At 41.6% G+C, this 20161-nt stretch overlaps 1 protein-coding gene across 18 annotated transcripts in view; it reads right to left on the bottom strand.

Annotated features, from left to right (window-relative positions):
* Positions 1-20161, bottom strand: part of GNG7 (G protein subunit gamma 7) — a 128560-nt gene that overhangs the window by 17111 nt on the left and 91288 nt on the right. The window contains exon 1 of one of the 18 annotated variants that reach the window (XR_014709637.1): positions 2506-2520. The exons of 16 other annotated variants lie outside the window; for them this stretch is intronic. The gene's annotated coding sequence lies outside the window, so the exon portion shown is untranslated. Of the gene's footprint in view, positions 1-2505; positions 2521-4443; positions 4628-20161 lie in introns of those variants that run through there. One more of the 18 variants, XM_084614585.1, reaches the window with a different exon arrangement.

Below are 20161 nucleotides of genomic sequence, written 5' to 3'. Positions count from 1 at the left end.
GAGCTACTGCATGAGAACCAGAAAGTGACTCAGCTAGTTTGACTGTCCAAGCTGAGAACGAACACACACGTGTAAGCCACATGCATAGTGAAAAACAAGTTAGATTTTTAAAAGTTGTGATGTTCTTCTGTAGCTTGAATACTAAAATTAGGTAGAAAATGGGCTTCAACTATGATTTTGTCACTTGAATCTGTCCCTTTATCTTTTGTTTTCTGGAGAACAGAGTGGCTACTTCTGGCTAGGAACATGGCATGAAAAGTGAAAGAACACAGTCTCTGTGTTCTACAGTCATTAAAGCCTGATCCTGAAATCATTGAAGTCTGCAGGAACTGTGTATGCACAATGGGAATATCAGGTAGATAAGGGTGCAAGACTGGCCCATAGTTTTTATAGAGGGCATTCAAATAATTGTTCCCCTCCCCCATCACCGCCATACAGACCACCTTTACATACAAAACTATGTTTGGTTTAGCTTGAGTTTTGGACCTTAGTAAACTGAAGTTTTCACACGTTTACAACAGAGTTGCACTAAACTCATCACCACAGGTTGACAGTGCAGTGACTGAGCTTTGAACCCCCCAGACTGATGCCCCCCGTATCTGTTAATGCACTGCGGTCATGTATTAACAAAGAAGGTGTAGATAGGTTTCAGAGTAGCAGCCGTGTTAGTCTGTATTCGCAAAAAGAAAAGGAGGACTTGTGGCACCTTAGAGACTAACCAATTTATTAGAGCATAAGCTTTCGTGAGCTACAGCTCACTTCCTCAGATGCATATCGTGGAAACTGCAGCAGGCTTTATATATACACAGAGAATATGAAACAATACCTATTCCCACCCCACTGTCCTGCTGGTAATAGCTTATCTAAAGTGATTTCCAGCACAAATCCAGGTTTTCTCACCCTCCACCCCCCCACACAAATTCACTCTCCTGCTGGTGATAGCCCATCCAAAGTGACAACTCTTTACACAATGTGCATGACAATCAAGCTGGGCTATTTCCTGCATAAATCCAGGTTCTCACATCCCCCCACCCCCATACACACAGATAGTTATTATATCTAGTAGGACCATGGGTGAAAAATCCTAGTTTCACTTGGGATTATCTACAGATAATCTGACCAAAGAGTTGCTTTGTAATTCTCATCAGATCAGTGCAGAACATTTAGGACCCAACTCTGCAAAGGGTCAAGAGCCCGCAACTCCCATTTTATGAGCATGGGCTCCAGTTTGTAGAAACCCAGCTAGGTTTCCTTAATACGAGTATGCAAAGGGACTTTTTGAAGCTATGTGCCATCCTAATTTCTGTTAACTTTTGCCAGTTTCTGGGGTTTGACATCACTACTTGGAACAAACACACCAACTGGAGCTCTGACATGCATAACAAAGGGAGACAGGCATTGTTCATGCCTTTGAGTGTTAATTGTGTAATTCTTCAAAGCCCAGATTCTTTTTGTTTTAAAAATACACATTTCTACCATCAGAGTCTCCTCCCCATCCCTCAAAAGAGTAACCACTGAATATTTCTACTATATAAAACTACTTCAGATGCTACCTCTGGCCTTCGTGCACAACATGCATCGAACGTTTCCAAGTGCACTTAATACCTGTACTGTATCTGAATAAAATGTTCAGATCAGCCTCACCTGAAAGCTCAATATGTTCTGGTTCACTCAAGAAGGTACATTTGAAGTACACTTGAGAAGTAAAGGCCCCTCTACATTTTACTTTCACAGCCAGATGAAAGGGAAAGTTAAATTTCACTGACCATTATCAGTTATCCTGCATTTAGCTTCCTTCTAAATTAACTTCATTTTCATTTCTAACCTAGCAATTGGAGTCATGGGGACAGGATGATGAAACTTCATCTCAAAGACCCAGCCGGTATTCTAAGCCTGGACGGCATTTCAGTGCAGGTGCACCAAGCCATTGTTAAGATATGGAGTTATGAAACTGAATACCTTGCTTCTCTCGTCAAGGGAACTACATGCCTTGTTATAATCTAGGATGCTTTACATGAAAAGGCTGACAAATGCAAAAATTCAACACAGCCTATGGAAGAACTGGAACTCTGGGAGCTATGCTGTAGATCAAGATATTTAGGGGTTGTGTACACTAGACCGATTTTTCTTATTTCCTATCATTGCTACCACTGGACGTGGCACTGATGAGAGCATAGACAAGGTGCTGGCAGTCAGCATGTTGTCTAGACCTGCTCTGGGGAGGGTTAGAGGACAGTTGTTAGAAGGCCAGCAGCCCCAGTTGACAGTAGCACTCCCACCAGCCAACGTTACCAAATAGCGTAGCTGCTGGGGCGGGGAGCTTGTATGGACTCTCCTCTACGATTAGAAAGAACTTGGTGGGACCACAGGCAAGTCACTTAACCTGCTCAGGCCTGTTTCTTCATCTATAAAGTGGAAATGGAAATACCTGCCCATCTCATAGGGATATTGAGGGTTAGTTAAATTTTTTTAATACACTAGGATATTAAAGTCATATTAACCCACCTCCGTAAAGTCCTCAGCGCTATGGAGAAAAGGTGCTGTAGAGAAGGCCAATGATTTCTTACTGCTGATTCATTCTAAGTGTAGGGAAGAAATAACTGCTTAGACATTCGTCATTTGCTTCCAGACTCTATGGTCAGTCAGCCAGCAGCTGCTCACCTGGGCTCCTCTGCAGGAACAACTACAACTGCTGGAGAAGCAGCAGCAGCACTGGAAGTTAAACGAAAAAGCAGCTTTGGAGGGAAAACAGGCGGCCTAAGAAACAAGCACTGCAGCTGGGTGCATTTCCTCAGCTGCACTGCATGGCTTCCAAGCCCAATTTCTAGTACAGCATTGTAAACAATTCAATGAGAAAGCTAGTATTTATTTCCACATCAGGTAGACTTACATTGGAGATTTAGCCAAATACAAAATCCCTCAGCTACTGGAGCATAAAGCAGTTATGCAACTCAGATTATTACAATGCATATGTGCTGCTCTTCCATTGCCCCAACATGCACCCCATTCAACACACACATTGCACCCACCGATAGCAGTCCCCTCTTGTTAAGCAAGCTAAAAAGGCTGCTATAACTACAGATCTGGTCATGCATACTTCCAGTCTGAGCTGCATGGTAGCAGTGTGTTCCCAGGCTTTAAGAACATCTCAATTAGTTTCTTTGAAAAGGTGGAGGATAGTTAAATTGCCTCTCAAATTGAGATTGCTGGAAAGTTTCAGGTAGCCAAGCTATAATACCGGTCACATTCCAGGACTGCTTTGCCAGACAAGTATTGAAAAAAAGATTTCCGTTACCCTGGTAAATAATTGACTAAACGCGTCATTAGCAACTGGAAACCATGAACACAAAAGATCCAGCAGCTTGCTGCATAGCACATGAAAGGCTTGGATTACTGTTTCAGGACCTTTAAGAAGCCCAAATAAACTTTTAAAGATGTCATCCGTAGATTTATAATGGATATGTAAACTCCCAGCGTGAAATCCTTTGGAAGAAGACCTTATGGAAGTATGTTTGAGCAAAGCACTTTTGATCCTAAGATAGTTCATATCGGAATGAGGTTTAGGCCACATCTGATCCTCCCTCTTTTTCCCCAAGGAGAACATTTTTAAAGTGTTGTGTACTTGGGAATACAATTTTAAAGAGAATAAAGGGAACACAAAACAGTCAGGACACCTGGGCTGTTCTCAGATCTCTGCCACTGATTTGTGGTATGACCTTGGGCAAATAATTCTCCCACCCAACGTTCCTCACCTGTAAGTCAGGGATGATACATTACAAGAATATAGATAGAGGCACGAAAGAATATTTAGACTTCTGTCTAGGAAGACCTTTCCTTTCTGTGTCATCTCTATTCATGACTCTGCAAAGGCAGAACAGAACTGAAGACTGTTCACATTCCATAGACTGTTCTGCTTTTGCTGAGAAACAAGGTAGAGGAGGGAATATCTTTTATTGGACCAACTTCTGTATCAGGTTTTCTGATTTCCCGTGTATGGGAGCATGTGGTGATTTCTTATTTGAAGGGGTACCTTCTGAAGTATGTAAGGTGCAGGAGATGGTTCCTCAGTTTTTCTGAAGTCCTCCTGCAGAGCTGTTCAGCATATTTGAAGTTATATCGAGTGGTCAGAGGGATAAAGACGGTAAGTCCTCTGGGGATGATGTTTTGTTTCTTGCATCAGGAAGCAGATGTTTCTGTTTACTCTGACTTCCTTCTTCATGTTGTGAAGTTTCCATTTTAAACAGCAAAATTCAGTATCTTTCATGTTTGCAGCACTGTAGCTGTGTCGGTCCCAGGATATGACACACACAAGGTAGGTGAGGTAATATATCTTATTACTACTAAAAAGGCAGCCATTGAGAGAGATGGCAATCAATACAATTAATAACGTGTATGTAAATACAATGTAAGTATTGCACCAATAGAAGATATGACCTCACCTACCTTGTTTTTGATAACCTGGGACCAACAAGGCTACAACACTGCAAACTGCTTTCCATTCATGACTCAGCAAAGCGATGCAATTGGAAAGAAATCTCTTGCCTCATTCCACCTTTGCCTAGGCAGGTTTTAACTCTTTGGAGTCCTGGGTCAGAGAAGGGAGAGATGGAGTCGGAAGACAGTGCTTCTGCAGGGAAAACAGCCTGAGTTTCAGAAACGTTGCATTAGTACATGCAAAGTTAAAACACTCCTATATGTATATTCACGTGGTCATGTGAGCAATTACAGCATGATTAGAGTCATAAGCTTCAGAAAGTTAGGCAGCCTTGAAGTTCTCTGCCTATCTCCAACAGCACAGCACTCTGAAGATGTGAGAAAGGGAACAAACTACAGGTCATGATCACCCCGGTCATTGAAAACTCCATGTTGAAGAGGTGATGTAAGCATAGGACACATGCTACAGCAACAAGGTAATAACACTTCCCACATAGCAGCAGCAGGACAGACCTGTGGAAAGAACAGCATTGCTGCACACTCCTGAATGCAAGCAAAATACTACGAAGGCAGCTGCTGGGAGAGAAGGCGATCAACGAAATTAAGAATGTGTACGCAAATACAACACAGGTATTGTACTAACTGGCAATGTTTGGAATCTCTTTAAGGAAACAAGTGTTGAAAGCAGTGAGGAAGGACTGTACAGTCTTGCAGCAACCAGGCAGTAAATTGAGAATGGGGGTGAGGGACAGAGCAGCAATAAATAAGAAGCAGGAACAGAGCAGGCAAGCAGAAAGAATTTTGATATGGGGAGGGTTGCATGAATTCCAGGCAAAAGATAACAGCAAAACTGATATGAAAAACAAAGAGCAAGTCCCAACAGCAAAGCTAGATTGAGTTGTGTGAAGGCCAGAATCCACTGTTTTCAATTAACAAAATATGCAGATCAGTTAACTTGAAACCCATCTCTCACACAGGATATAAAACAATCTCATTGGTGTATAGAGGCATGTGATAGTCTGACACCACTGCCCCACAAACCAGTTCTTTTGATCTAATGACTGGCTAGCAGTTAGCTGGAGAAATCCTTGCAGAAACGTTCCCATGTAATTGTGACAGAAAATCAAGTTCCATCAATAAATCAAACAAAGTAAAGGCTCAAAATAAGGCTGATCTAAAAGCAGGTTTCTCTATTTAAAATACATAAATTCCCTTTAAAGGGTTCAAAAACCTAACAGTTTGTTCAGAGTTTAAGTTCTGATCAAATGCTTAGCACAATGTTTATTACTGCTTACACACCAACATACATGTTGATTTGTGATCCATAAGTTGCAATGCAACAAACATCTGAAAAATGATATTTAGTCATGAAAAAACAAGAGTCCCCAAAGCCTGGGATCATTTCAAATTTGTTTGGTTTGTTATTCCCATGAACTATAGAGAATCCTCTGAGTTTCTCACTACAGTTTCCCTATTCCCAAAGCAATTTTTCATGCCCAAGGTAGTTTACAATTCTAATGATTTCAGAGTTTATAGCAGAATGATTGCTTTGCTGAGTCACAAACAATGCAGGGATACCAGTGATTATTGCATTCAGCTGTGAGAAATCGTGACTCAGTACATTAGAGTACTGGAGTGGAAAACAAGGTTCAAAAAAACACCCTCGGACTCCATCTTAATTTGGCTTTTAAGGATTATTTGCCCACTTTCATACCCCCGACTCCTTTCCATCAAAACACCCTGCCTGTCTGAATATAGTCTTCAAAATTAGCTCAGGAGCAAGAGACCTGAGTTCAGTTCTCTGTTCAGTACTGTAACATCACTGTGGTGGCAAATGCGTTAAGTGGCAAATTTTTCTGCATATCTTGGAGTCTAGTTTTTCCATTCTTCCCCCAACATCAAGAGCATGCAAAGTGATGCATGATCCTCCTGCCAATCCTCCTGGCGTTCTCTTGATGTAGTGCAGTGTTTAATATACAGCATCCAAATTAAGAGGATGAAGCTGCAACACTCAGAAGCATACACGGAAAAACTACAGAGAAACCTGACTTGTCCTGACATGTTTTTGTCTGCAAGGTATGAGGTGACATTCAAAGCAGTTTAATCTTTTACCTTGTATAAAATGGAATGCTCAACAACAAATCCCTTTCTCTTCTATGCAATCAGTGCCACCTCCACCCTCCCACCCACAGGGTGCTCTCAAGCTTAAGGACAGGAAGTATTACAGTAGGAAATAAATATGCATTGATCCCTCTGGTTTCAGAATTCTTCCCATACTTCTCATAGCTGGGAAGTAGCCACTCCTAGCTGGCTACATAAACAAGTTAACATCTGAGTTAACTGCTGAAGCTATGTTGGGGTTTTGTTTTTTTTAAATATTAAATAAAAATAACTTAATTCTGATAGATGTTTCTGGATGTCACGGAGTTCAACATGCTACATGAAAAGCATCTCAAGAATGCACTTTGTGATGCTGAGGAAGCTTTGCTTTGGTTTCACATCCCAAATCTCTGAAACTGACTGAACTGTCTCCCACACATCCTACCATCAAGAGCTGATGGAACTGGCCAGGGCATAAGCTCAGCATTTGCACCCTGGGGAGTCTATTTATGAAGTAGATGTCTAGAGAAAGAGGTTTGAGAGAGAAGAACATATCGCTCCTTCAGGATCTCCTTTGGCTACTGCCTCTAATTTACTGCAATTTGTAAGCCAGGGGCTGCATGTAAGTATTACAGCAGAGTGTAATTCCACCTCAGGACAGGAAAACTCTTTAGTACGAAGAAAAGGAGGACTTGTGGCACCTTAGAGACTAACCAATTTATTTGAGCATAATGCATCCGATGAAGTGAGCTGTAGCTCACGAAACCTTATGCTCAAATAAATTGGTTAGTCTCTAAGGTGCCACAAGTCCTCCTTTTCTTTTTGCGAATACAGACTAACACGGCTGCTACTCTGAAACCTGTTTAGTACAGGTAAGACACTATTCGCAAGTTGTGGAGCTGTGTAGAAGTGTGCACACTCACACACTCAGACATAAAAGCCAGTCCCCCATGTGAACATCTTTTTGCATCAATGACCTAGCACTGCTTTCATCATCAGCACTACACTATAAAAGCAATCTTGTCTGGCAGTCTGAAGTAGGTTCTATACTTCATTTGTGCCCAGCAGGGGACAACCATCAGGGAATTACAGAAAAAGGGTACCTGCAAATTCAGCCTTGTTCCCTCCCTTTCCCCTCTCACATTCTAATTGCAGATACAAAGGGCACAAGCTAAAAAGGCATCAAGACTATAGGGAAGCATGTAGTTTAAAAGCTAGGATGGGGAAGCCTGACTCAGTGGCTAGTTAGGATTAACACCCTGAAAAGACACATTCTCATTTTAAAACATCTTAATTTTGCAGTGTTCAATAGAGGGGACAGGCCAGTTTTATAGCTCAGAACAAGTCTGAGATGAGGCACCATCAAATAATGCTACAGTATGTACATACACCCACCCACTTTTACCTTCTTAACACATTCTTAGGGCCAAGCTTTTCAATAGCAGAGTCCCCACAACCAGGGCCAGATTTTCAAGAGCTCAGCTTCTATTTAGATACAAATATAAGTGGATAGATTAGTTGAGCTCTTGAAAATTTGACCCTTATTAAGGGCCAAACAGGAGTTTAACTCTGGAAAATCTGCCCCATAGTTGAGGATATGGGGCACTTGAAAGTCTGGCCCTGATTGCTGCTTGCTGGGACTACTCTGGGGAATTTGAAAATCCTCTCACATCTAGGAATGGCTTCCTCAGAACATTGTTTAGAGCACATTACTCCTACCTACAATTCAAGCTAGGAGAAGGGTAGCACATAGAGTGAACACAACGCTCCTTCCAGACAAAAACAAAACAATCCACAGATCTGTGGTTCAGGAAGAGCATACTGAATCCCTGGATTCTGAAGTTCCTGTAGTTCAGTGTAGATACTAGAACAAGGAGTACTTGTGGCACCTTGGAGACTAACAGTGTAGATACTGTGTCCTGCATCTCTTGAAAGATGGCCAAAGCAGTAGGTTATCCACCAATCCTTCCCTATACACCACCACCACTCAGAGTGACAGCATAGCTACCTGCCTCAAATATTTACAAGACAATGGACAGCCCTCAGATATCTACCCCAAACACACTGCCAAACTCATCCATTTCATCCTTGCCCATAACCATTTTAAATTCAACAACAAAACACTTTGTCCAAACCATGGGAACAGCCACCGGCACTAGGATGGTTCCCCAATATACCAGCCTCTTCCTGGGCCACCTTGAATAGGAATTTCTCGCCAAATGCACCACAAAACCAATTATATATCTGAGATACATCCTCTTCACAGGTGTTAAACTCTCATAGATTTTCACCACAACTTCAACTACCACCACCTGTCCATTAAACTCTCTCTAGAACACTCCCACACCAGCATCAACTTCCTGGACATCATGATCAGCTTCAGCAATGGAACACTACAGACAACTATATACACAAGAAACCCACTGATCACCACACCTACCTTCATAGATCCAGTAACCGCCACAAACACACCAAGAAATCTGTTATCTACAGCCACACATGATACCACAGAATATGCTCTGAGGAGAAGGTCTCGGATATACACCTTAACACACTCAAAACCGCCTTCACCCCTAGTTGTCATTTACCACCCTACACTGGAACCCATACAGGGTATCAAACAATTACAATCCATACTCGATGGGGACCCCATCCTGAACAAAATCTTTCCTGAATCCCCTCTTCTGGGCTTCAAATAACCCCCCAACCTCATCATCAGAAACAAGCTCCCCACAGACCAGGACACACCAACTCATAGCAGCACCAGACCCCGCCAGAACAGATGCAAAACCTGCGGACATATCTCCACTGCTACAATGATCAGCATTCCTTTCAAGATCCATGGGTCCTACACATGCCTGTCAACATGTGGCGTACCTCATACAGTGCACTAACTGCCCCAACAACTATGTGGGTGAAACCAGACAATCACAACGCTCTCTCGAATAATCCTAACACAGGAAGATGATAAAAGACAAACACCGTATCACCTGTGGGTGAGCACTTTTCACAAAGCTATCACTCTGTATCTGACCTACCCATCCTCAAAGAAAACCTGCGCAACACTTTCAAAAGGAAAGGAGTACTTGTGGCACCTTAGAAACGAACCAATTTATTTGAGCATAAGCTTTCGTGAGCTACAGCTCACTTCATCAGATGCATACTGTGGAAAGTATGCATCCGGCGAAGTGAGCTGTAGCTCACGAAAGCTTATGCTCAAATAAATTTGTTAGTCTCTAAAGTGTCACAAGTCCTCCTTTTCTTTTTGCGAATACAGACTAACATGGCTGTTACTCTGAAACACTTTCAAAAGATGAGCCTGGAAGCTTAAATTCATAACTTTGCTAGACACTAAAAATCATGGTCTTAAGAAAGACACTGGATTTATGTCTTATTACAACCATCTATAACCCACTAACCCCCCTTTTGTCCTAGGACTACAGAGGTGTTAACAAACCACTTCACCCTAAATGGTCCCTTAGAATATGTGCAAAAAGAAAAGGAGGACTTGTGGCACCTTAGAGACTAACCAATTTATTTGAGCATGAGCTTTCGTGAGCTACAGCTCACGTCATCCGATGCTGTAGCTCATGAAAGCTCATGCTCAAATAAATTGGTTAGTCTCTAAGGTGCCACAAGTCCTCCTTTTCTTTTTGCAAAGACAGACTAACACGGCTGTTACTCTGAAACTTAGAATATGTGCTAACTTCTTATGCTAAACGATCTGTTTGAACTTGTCTTTAGCTGTGACTCTCTTACTCAGGTCTTGCCTGACCTGACGAAGAGCTCTATGTAGCTTGAAAGCTTGTCTCTCTCACCAACAGAAGTTGGTTCAGTAAAAGGTATTACCTCACCTACCTCGTCTCTCTAATAACAATAGGGATTCAATCTGCTTTTCTTATACATGTTAAAACTATTTTTAAATCACAGTGTCTCCTAACATGTTTTTTTTTTTAAAAAAGTGAGGACAGGTCTCCAAAGAAAATCCTTGCTTGTAGATCACTGACCTGCACTGACCCTGGAGGAAAAAAGTGCTCTTCCCACACTGCTCCTGGATGACAGCCAGGAGTGCACTGGCAGCAACTAGAGAAGCAGAGCGGGACTTGACATGAGGTAATGCACATGTTACTGAACTGATTCTTAGCACCAGTCTTAACCCAAAGCAAGGCTGGTGCTTCAGGAAAGGAGGAGGGGGACGGAGACTGGTAACTGAGTGTACACTCATTTGGTGGTTATTTCTTTTAACAATGACCTCATGCTTTTTTGGAACAGAGAGTGGCTGTTGGCTGATGGCTTTTACTTCTTGTCTCGGGAGAACAAAGCAGGCTCCATTTTTCTTTTACACTTCCTGCATCAGTAGCTCAGCAGCTGAATGAGCTATTGAAATTTTTCCTGAGTGCTGTAATTTTTTTTAAACCTCCAAATTTCTATGGTGTGACAAACAATACACGGTGAGAGCACTGCAAGAATCTCTGCAGACAGAGCCATATTTCGGGTTGGGGCACACAGACTTAAAGGGACAGCGTCAGGTAAAGATAAGCCCCACCTCACCCCCATTTCACTTTTGTTTAAGAGGATTTAACAAACGCAAGAGACGTGCCTGCATTTTGGTTTGGGCTTAAACATTTCCCCGCAGCGTTTACAGCCCAAACGCTGCAGCACAGTGCTCATGCATGAGGACCAGCAAGTGAAATTAACCTAGTCTATTTTCCTAATAGCAAATATTTTATATTCTAACCAAGTGTTTCATCTAGGGTGAGGTTTCAGAGTAGCAGCCGGGTTAGTCTGTATCTGCAGAAAGAAAAGGAGGACTTGTGGCACCTTAGAGACTAACCAATTTATTTGAGCATAAGTTTCATGAGCTACAGCTCTTCAAATAAATTGGTTAGTCTCTAAGGTGCCACAAGTCCTCCTTTTCATCTAGGGTTAGGGCTCCATGGCACTGAACACCTCCTAGAGCACAGGTTCTCAAACTGAGGGTCGGGACCCCTCATGGGGTCATGAGGTTATTACATGGGGGGGGGGGTCACGAGCTGTCAGCCTCCACCCCAAACCCTGCTTTTCCTCCAGCATTTATAATGGTGTTAAATATATTAAAATGTGTTTTTCATTTATAAGGGGGGGGTCGCACTGAGAGGCTTGCTTTGTGAAAGGGGTCACCAATACCAAAGTTTGAGAACCACTGTCCTAGAGAATCCCATCCCAGAGGGCTTGCAATTTAGGACTCGCAATTAAGAGCAGCTACACAGGAGACCTTACAGGGGCACAGCAGGGCCTAAATTCAATAGCAGAGCCCCTGTAAGATCTCCTGTGGCTCGGCTATTGAATTTAGGCCCTGCTGTGCCCCTGTAAGGTCTCCTGTGTAGCTGCTCTTTGCTGGCAGGAGAGAGATCTCCTGCTGACATAGCACTGTCCACACCAGCACTTTTGCTGGTAAAAAGTATGTCAGTCAGGGGTGTGTTTTTTTACACCCCTGACCAAAAAGAGTTTCAAGATGAGTGGAATCCAAGCAATAACTGAGTATCTGAGGCTGGCTATCACTTTTCCTTTTGGGGTTGATGGGTATATGGTCTGATGCACAGTTCTTGGATTAAAATAGAGGCTAGAACCCGGACTATAGTTTGAGGACCCCTGCCTTTGGTATTTGCTTTCCATCATGGTCCCCCAGATCCAGACACTAGTGAATTTCAGACATCATTTATTTTGTTGCTTTGAGTTTGATTTTTTGGGTTTAGTTATGATTTCGATTAGTAGATCAGCAAAATAAAATAAGCAAGTGACTTTTAGGATAGATAGAAAGCTATTTTTTCATCCTAAGGATTTAGTCAATATGCTGAAGATATGTGACTTCACATATAGCAAGCTGGAAAAATATCATTTCCTGTTATTCTAGAAAGCAAATAAGGGCTTGCAATTCTGAACTGAGGAGTCAAGGACTTCAGTGAATAAGGGGCAGACAGCAAACTGACTATTTGATACACTTCCCCAGTAAACATGCGGCTAGCAGGAGAGGAGCTTGTAGACCCATCTTTGCAGTGAAAGTGTGTACTAACATGGTTGCCAAGTCACAACTGTGCAACCCCTGTAAAAACGCCAAGCAGTTTTCTCTGATGTAAACAAGAGCTTCTGTGTTGAGGGAAAGGGAGCGTTAATTGATACAAGACTGTTGAAAGGTGTACAGATGGGCATTGGCGTTTACAGATAAAGCCCAAAGTGTTCGAATGGCACTACCCCAGTCTGACATGAGAGATCAGAGGCTAGTCTACTGCTGACATCAGAGATCTCAATGTAGCTACTGACTGAAATGAATGCTCATTGCCTGATTTAATCAGCCAGTAAGCACAGGTGAGGTCATGCTAAAAATACAGGACTGAGTGCCATTATGCAAGGTCACTAGAATATTTACCCAAAAACATGTGTTTCTCTCCTCTTCTGGGAAGCAGTATAAGCTCTGTTCCTGGCAACACTGCCCATGGAGAAAAGGGGGATTAGCACATTTACAAGATGGGGAGGGGAATACAATTACACAAATCAGACCTATTCTCTAGCTTCAGCTCCATGGAGTTCCTTTTAAGCTATCCAGTGGATTTTTTCCTCTTTCAGGGCACTAATTTACACATTAGCATCAATTTAAGTGATAATATATGGAAAAAGCCCATGTGGATCAATAGCAACTGCCCCATCTATAAGATCCATTACTTGCATAAATGTTTAGAAACTGGAGCAGTTCAAGAGACTGGCAAAGGATTCTGGGAGGACATTACATCTTAAGAGGTCTATAGCTCCATTTCCTTTCCATTAAAGAAGATGTTACTTGCTAGCAAGAATATGAAATTCTGTAAGACAGCATCAGGGCACTTAAGACACAAGAATTAAAAGGAGGACTCCTTTTCTTTTTGGGGATACAGACTAACACGGCTGCTACTCTGAAACAAGAATTAAAAAAAATACAGATTTGGAATTGTACTAGAATATGATTATTTGCAAAATTACATGGTAAACTTGAAGATTCCACAGAAAAGAGTAAGATTAATGCACATATACTACTGCAGATAGGCCTGGCGTTAAAAGTAACACTCCCTCCCTTTTCATTTTATCATTAAAAAGCCCTTGGTGTCAGGTAGGTGGGGACTTCTGGTGACAATGCATTTTCACACAATCATAACGTTTGTACTATTGAACTCCGTGCCACCAGGTACTTAGGTGTTACAGCAGTTATACGTCTATCCAATATATATATATATTAAAATCAGCAGGAGCAGCAAAAGCATGAAGCTGAATACGTGCACAAGTCACTACCTGGTTTCACCACCCAGGAGCTCTTTTGTAACTAATCACGTAAATGCAAGAACAGAAGCAACTGCTGGCTTCCGTTTTGCATGCATGTTCAACATGGGCTGCCTATTTCAGCCACCTCCCAGATACCTACAAGTCCTCCCATGCATGAAAGCCACACAATTAGAGTGACAGGTTTCAGAGTAGCAGCCGTGTTCGTCTATATTCACAAAAAGAAAAAGGAGGATTTGTGGCACCATAGAGACTTACAAATTTATTTGAGCATAAGCTTTCGTGAGCTACAGCTCACTTCATCGGATGAAGTGAACAATCAGAGTGGTTAACATATCTACTCCCTTCCTGAAACCAGCCAACACAGCTCCCTCATCTGAGTAGATAAATTTGATTGTTTTTCTAAAGATCTGAAGCTACCCCACAGGGTTTTTAATATTAGTCCACGGTGTAAGAGCTAGTTATATTATAAATGCTCCACTACATAATTTAGGCTAGACTACTAAATACCTAACCTGTGCTAAAAGTCTTTGATTTCAAGAAGTTGAAGGATCTGGATTTTGGAAGGAGGTATAGTCAGGATCTGAGAGCAGAGCAAGACTTTCAACATTAACATCTTCCCTTGTGTGCATTTTAGTTAATTTCAGTCAAGGGATAATGTATGCTGAAAACCTGCCCACTTGGGCACGAAGTGCTAAGTACCTGCAGCTCCCACTAATTTTAATAGGAGCTGCATGTGCTCAGAGCCTTTGAAAATCAGGCCACAGCATTCCTCATTCTCCTTGTCCTTTGGAACAGCTGCAGAACTAGAGGGTCTTGGTCAGTATTCATTACATTTTTGGCTGGGAGGGAAGGGAAAAGAGCAAAAGGAATATGCTAGAGAGGCCTGTGAGTTGAGTAGTAATGGCTATAATGTGGTAGCTCAGCAGTAACAGGTGCCTTGCAAATCAGAGACAAAACTACAACACTGCTATGGCCACACAGTCTGCAATGCTGTGTAACCAGACATAAAAAATGCTTCCCCTCTAGTACCGGAGTAACACTTGCTTTAAATTTTCCTACTTTTGATCGCTTGTGGTTTATTCTCAGCTACTTTCCCTGTGCCTTATACAACCAAATTTTGTGGTGAAATTCACCCATGTGCAGAGGGCCATTACAAGGAATATGAATCACTTATGTCCCACTTAGAAGTACTATTTTGAGGGCTTATTAGCGTCTAGGGCTGAATTTCATCCATGGTGCTCAAGAATCCATACTGCAGAGAGGAGCAGGATAGTTCCTCCTTTTCCCTCTGATTCAGTAAATTCCCTGAATTATGCTTGCAGACTTGCTCATGTGATATAATAAACTGCACAACTGCTCAATAGTTCTGTCTGCTAAATATTAAACCGTCTTTTGCATAAGGGCTTTTAAAGCTAAGGACATTTATGACCTTTGAGCAATACATACAGTAACAGCATGTGTAACCTGTAACCAAAGAAATCTGTGACACTGCCTAAAGGAAAAGGGTAATAGTCTTTATGAAGATAGATACACTGTACAAAGAAGGTTGGGTAGTTATTTTTAAATGTTGAAGAGGAGCAGTAATTTTTAAGTAAAGGAACATTTGTACAGGTTTCAGAATAGCAGCCGCGTTAGTCTGTATTCCCAAAAAGAACAGGACGACTTGTGGCACCTTAGAGACTAACCAATTTATTTGAGCATAAGCTTTTGTGAGCTACAGGTGTTCATGCTATTGTTAAGAGCAGTACTTGCCAGATACCAGAGTGTTAGCAGTAGCCAGTTACCACGCTGTAATATATTTTGAACAGGAAGTAACAATGAATTAGTGTTGATTTTTTAATAACCTGTCCTAGATACATGTTGCAAAACATTTTATTAGGACAGTTCTATACAATGGTATAACTAAATGATGTATAGGATCTTTCTTTGAAAGTCCTACAAAAACTTAGTCTTGGTGTTCTGCAATGACATTTGGAGGTACAGCAAAACACAGAAGTGGATAATAGTATATACAGAAAAGAACCCATTTTAGGAAGAAGGCGACAATCCATGTTAGGAAGAAGAAATAGTACTGCATCCCAGAAAGGCAGCTCTATACTATTTAGCCTATTACATTCAAGCAGACTTCTCACTTTGATACACCACAGTTCCAAAAATGATCCTGCATAAGTCATTATACCTTGATTTAGGAAAGCAACCCTGTTCAAGATCGTAATTATGCACATGCTTAAATACTGTCCTGAATTGGAGCCCAAAAGGAGGGACTGATTTAAGTGGACAGATTGAGAGCTGAATATGTACAGCTTGGCTCAGCCACCATGGAGGTTGAAAATTGGGGGAGGGAGGGGAGGGAAGAGGAGAGAGGCGCTTGATAGTAACTCTGCAACTATCTGTCATGTGTAAACATTAAGCAGGGAGACAGAGAATTTGGGAATTTTTAGAGTGGTACAAGAGGGCGCTGCTAGAGTTATAGGACGAGATTAAGGAAAAGGAAGTTTAGGCTGAACATCAGGAAACCTCCCTTGACTTTTTCATAGTCTACTTGACCTGAGTTGGGAAATAGTGGAAGTACCTCTGAGACATTAAAAGAAAAGTGGGAAGAAGAAAGCTTTGAACAATGTGCTGGACTGAACATGTATACACACATTAGGAGAATCAAGAGGTCTGTGATTTGTACAGAAGGGAGGCAAGTTAAAAAAAGTGTACTATGCAAAGAGAAAAGTAGGAGATTTTACAAAGCCATTAAAAATACAAAGCTGCCACCACCTACTAAAATTAATAATTCTGCTCCACGCTGCTCTTAGAGTCATTTGTCCCAGATCTAAATTGGCACCAGCTCAAAAACAAAATTTCATCTTTCCTTCGCTGCTCTGCAGCTCCTGTGCATGCTCCGAGTGGGTGGAGAGGTTTTGAAATGAATCTTGTTTTCTGAAGATGAGCAAGTGCACCAGGAGGGGAAAACCCCGCCAAGTGTAGTAGCCACATTTGTTTTTCTTCCCTACAAGGAAGGTCTTAAATGGAGGCCAATGTTAAGTGTCATGCATTTGCAAAATTCTCACCTTCAGCAGCCAAGCAGCAGCCTAGCACTACATTGCACCTGAACTTGCATACAATGTAAAACTGGACAGAAACATACACCAGGCATAACATAACAAGACCGTTCTCTATCCACCAAGAACGTGATGGATCCAAAATGGCCTAAGACGGCACATCACATTTTGAAGCCAAACCCTTGTGGAAGAAGGGCAATGCCTGCCTGCACTATTCTTTAGATGCCAACACATCATTACTCGTGAGCCCTTAGAGTAGCTGGCGTTTGGGAGATTAAGAAAAGTTTGGCATCATTTTACCAATTGGAGGGGAGAGGGAATGTATGGATGAAGGCAGTGATTCAAGACACTGAATGAGATTGCTGTTCTTCAGGTGTTTTTTTGGTGGACTTGATGCAGGAGTGAAGAGAAATACCCAGGTAAGTAACATGCCATTTATAGTAACACAGCAAAAACTAAGCTATATCTGTTTATGTCACTGTAGCTGGAAGACAAAGGTTATCTATGGTCTGTAAAACACATCTTTCCTTACATCAAACCAATTTGGCTTATCAGAAAAAGCAGCTACCCTCATATATAGCAGATCTATGCAAAAAATATTTTACATGGTATGTAGGCATTGAAGAATTAAGTGTCAAGTATCTTTGCTCAGCATCTGTAAGCTGAATGCTTTGCTTTTCACAAAAAAAAAAGCTCCACAAATTTATTCTCTCCTAGAAATAGGATCATACTGTTACAAAGCAAGTTAGCCACATATTAAAGAGAGAATATAAAAATACCCTGTACAACACTCAAATAAGTCAAAGCAACTACTGTGAGGAATACACCAGAGCGCATCATTCTTATTATAGCACTGATTTACAAATGGCACTGGGACAGTCAGAGCTCTGGAGAATAAATACACCACAAGAAAAAAAAAGGGAGGGGGCATATTTACTGAAACTTTGCACAGCTCTGTATGAGAGGAATGGAAAGGCTAAGGCGTTTGGTTTCATAGGATTTTAAGTTGACTGTGGAAAGTGAGTTTGCTGGGAATGACATCAGAACCACAAGTTATAATATCCTCATTGTATGATTAGGCATAACAATCTTTTGTTCAGTCATTGCTACGTGAGATGCTAAGACTACTGGTAAATACTCGAGGTAACGGAACCATTAAAACTTTCACTGGCACAATATGCCTATAAAAGCTTTTTTTTTTTATTAAATACTTACTGGAAGAAACCTTGGCTTCTGTATTATATTGCACTACAGGTACTAGAAAACAGAGTAAGGGTATTTCTGGCCTAAGTATCAATTCAGGAGGAGCATAGCTGTGATAAAATGTTACTGAAATCCCAGGATAGCTGACCCTCTCAGAAAGACTTCAAAGTAGCAAAAACATGTTTTTTCCAACTACTCTGTTACAGTAAAATGTTAGTAGTACACAAAAGCTTATTTGTTCTCTACTAGCCTGAAGTTATTGTGCTTTCAGTGGTGATCCATTAGGATATCCCACTCTAATCAGGATTAGGCTTGGTCGGTACCGAGATTAGAGATATCCAGGGTGCTACATGAATCAATACTGGTGGCTTAGTAAGCAACAGTGTTCCCTCTAGATCAGTGCTGAACCAAAGTCCCTATGTGGTACTGGATAGCTGTAGGTACCATCTACATACAGCCCTCCAAAGCATCTAGGAGGGCTGGTTCCTCTGGACAAGGTACCAGGAGCCTGATCTGCAGAAGTACCCACAGATCCACAGTTGAAGTCAGTGGGAACTGTGGAGGCTTAACCATTTAATAAAAGACAGGTCCCATAAACTTAAGAACAAGCCACGTGACTGCTGGTTGCCTTCACTTGAAATCAGAGCCAGATACTTCTTACTACAAGAATATTTTCCATTTACTTTGTAGGCAAGTCTACAAACTGATCTATAAAGACTTAAGTGGTTAAGAACCAGGAAGTCATCATCTCTGAGTTGTCCCAGAAGTTGGCCATCTACCAGTTTTAAGATTAGGCAAACAGATGCTTGGTGACGAGATACTCTTCACAGAGGAGTTCGCCACATCTGGTCCAGCACCGCTTTAACTTGTTAACCTTTAGGGCACAGTTCAAGACATGTCTTTTTTCAGGTTTTTGTCTATAAGTGATCTAAGGGTAGCCTGCTCTGGGACTTGTCCCTCACATGACTAGTGTGCACAGAGATGTGCAATTGAACATATTTTAGTAAGTAAAGAGTCAGTGCAGGGTGGAGTCTTCCCCCTTTAACACATTTTCTGCAGCTTCCAAAATAAAAATGTAAGCAACAGCCTCCTCTATAAAATCATGACAATCCCATACAGTACACAGATTAGATAAACATAATCCACTATAAAAAGGTTTGGACATCACAGATTCAGTCTTTTACAAATACTTGTGCAAGGAGGCTTCTGGCTTAGACATCTACCAGCAAAAAGTTTTCAAAAATTGATGTTATGACAAATATTTATTTCATATGAAAAGCCCTATGTCTCAGTTTAGGGCAAAATAAACTACCAGCTTGACTCAATTGTTCTCAGTCAAGCTTCATATTATTGGGAACCAGCATTCAGCTGATGCTAAGCAAACAAGAAAAATACTGACAAGCCCTTGGATGTGCCTTGGTGAAGTACACGCCCATAAAAAAGTTCTCCAAGAACATGAGTACCAAACATACACTAACTTCTTCCATGTGCTTTGACAAACCTGATATACAGTCAGCTACACCAGCTCTAAACCGACTTTTTTTTTTGGGGGGGGGGGGGGAGAAGAGTATAAATCACAGCATGTTTTCTGCTGGTCACAGATAATCCTTTGCACGTTGTATGTTCGTAAGGAGTGTTTATGACCACAGCACTACATTTAAAATACGAAGTCTGAACACTTTGCTCCTAATGACAGAGTGCTTGCCAGGAGTACAGTGATGTGGAAGGTCAGACCGGCCAAACCAGCCAACATGGTTTGCACAATCATAGCAGCTAGAAACTTTTTCCTTTTGTTTTCTCTCTACTCCATTTTAACACCAAGTGGGGTTTCTCATTTACTGCTTCTTCGGAAAATGTTTGTCAGTTGCAGCAGATAAAAGCAGACTCTAAAGTGCAGAGCTGGGACCAGCCAACCCAGAACTATCAGAATTACTGGAATTGCTTCCCCTGTTCTGCTTCACAGGAAGAATCCAAGGAGATGTCTGTCTTGGAATGTGCAGCTATGGCCCTTCGCTGCCAAGCAATCCAGTGCACATCAGTGTAATCTGATGTCAACATTTTTACCAGACTAAGAGATATCTATA

Source organism: Lepidochelys olivacea, assembly GCF_965140295.1.
Source record: "Lepidochelys olivacea isolate rLepOli2 genome assembly, chromosome: 25".
Lineage (NCBI taxonomy): Eukaryota > Metazoa > Chordata > Testudines > Cheloniidae > Lepidochelys > Lepidochelys olivacea.
Note: the sequence above shows the minus strand (reverse complement) of the source record. Positions and strands in the feature narration are given on the sequence as shown.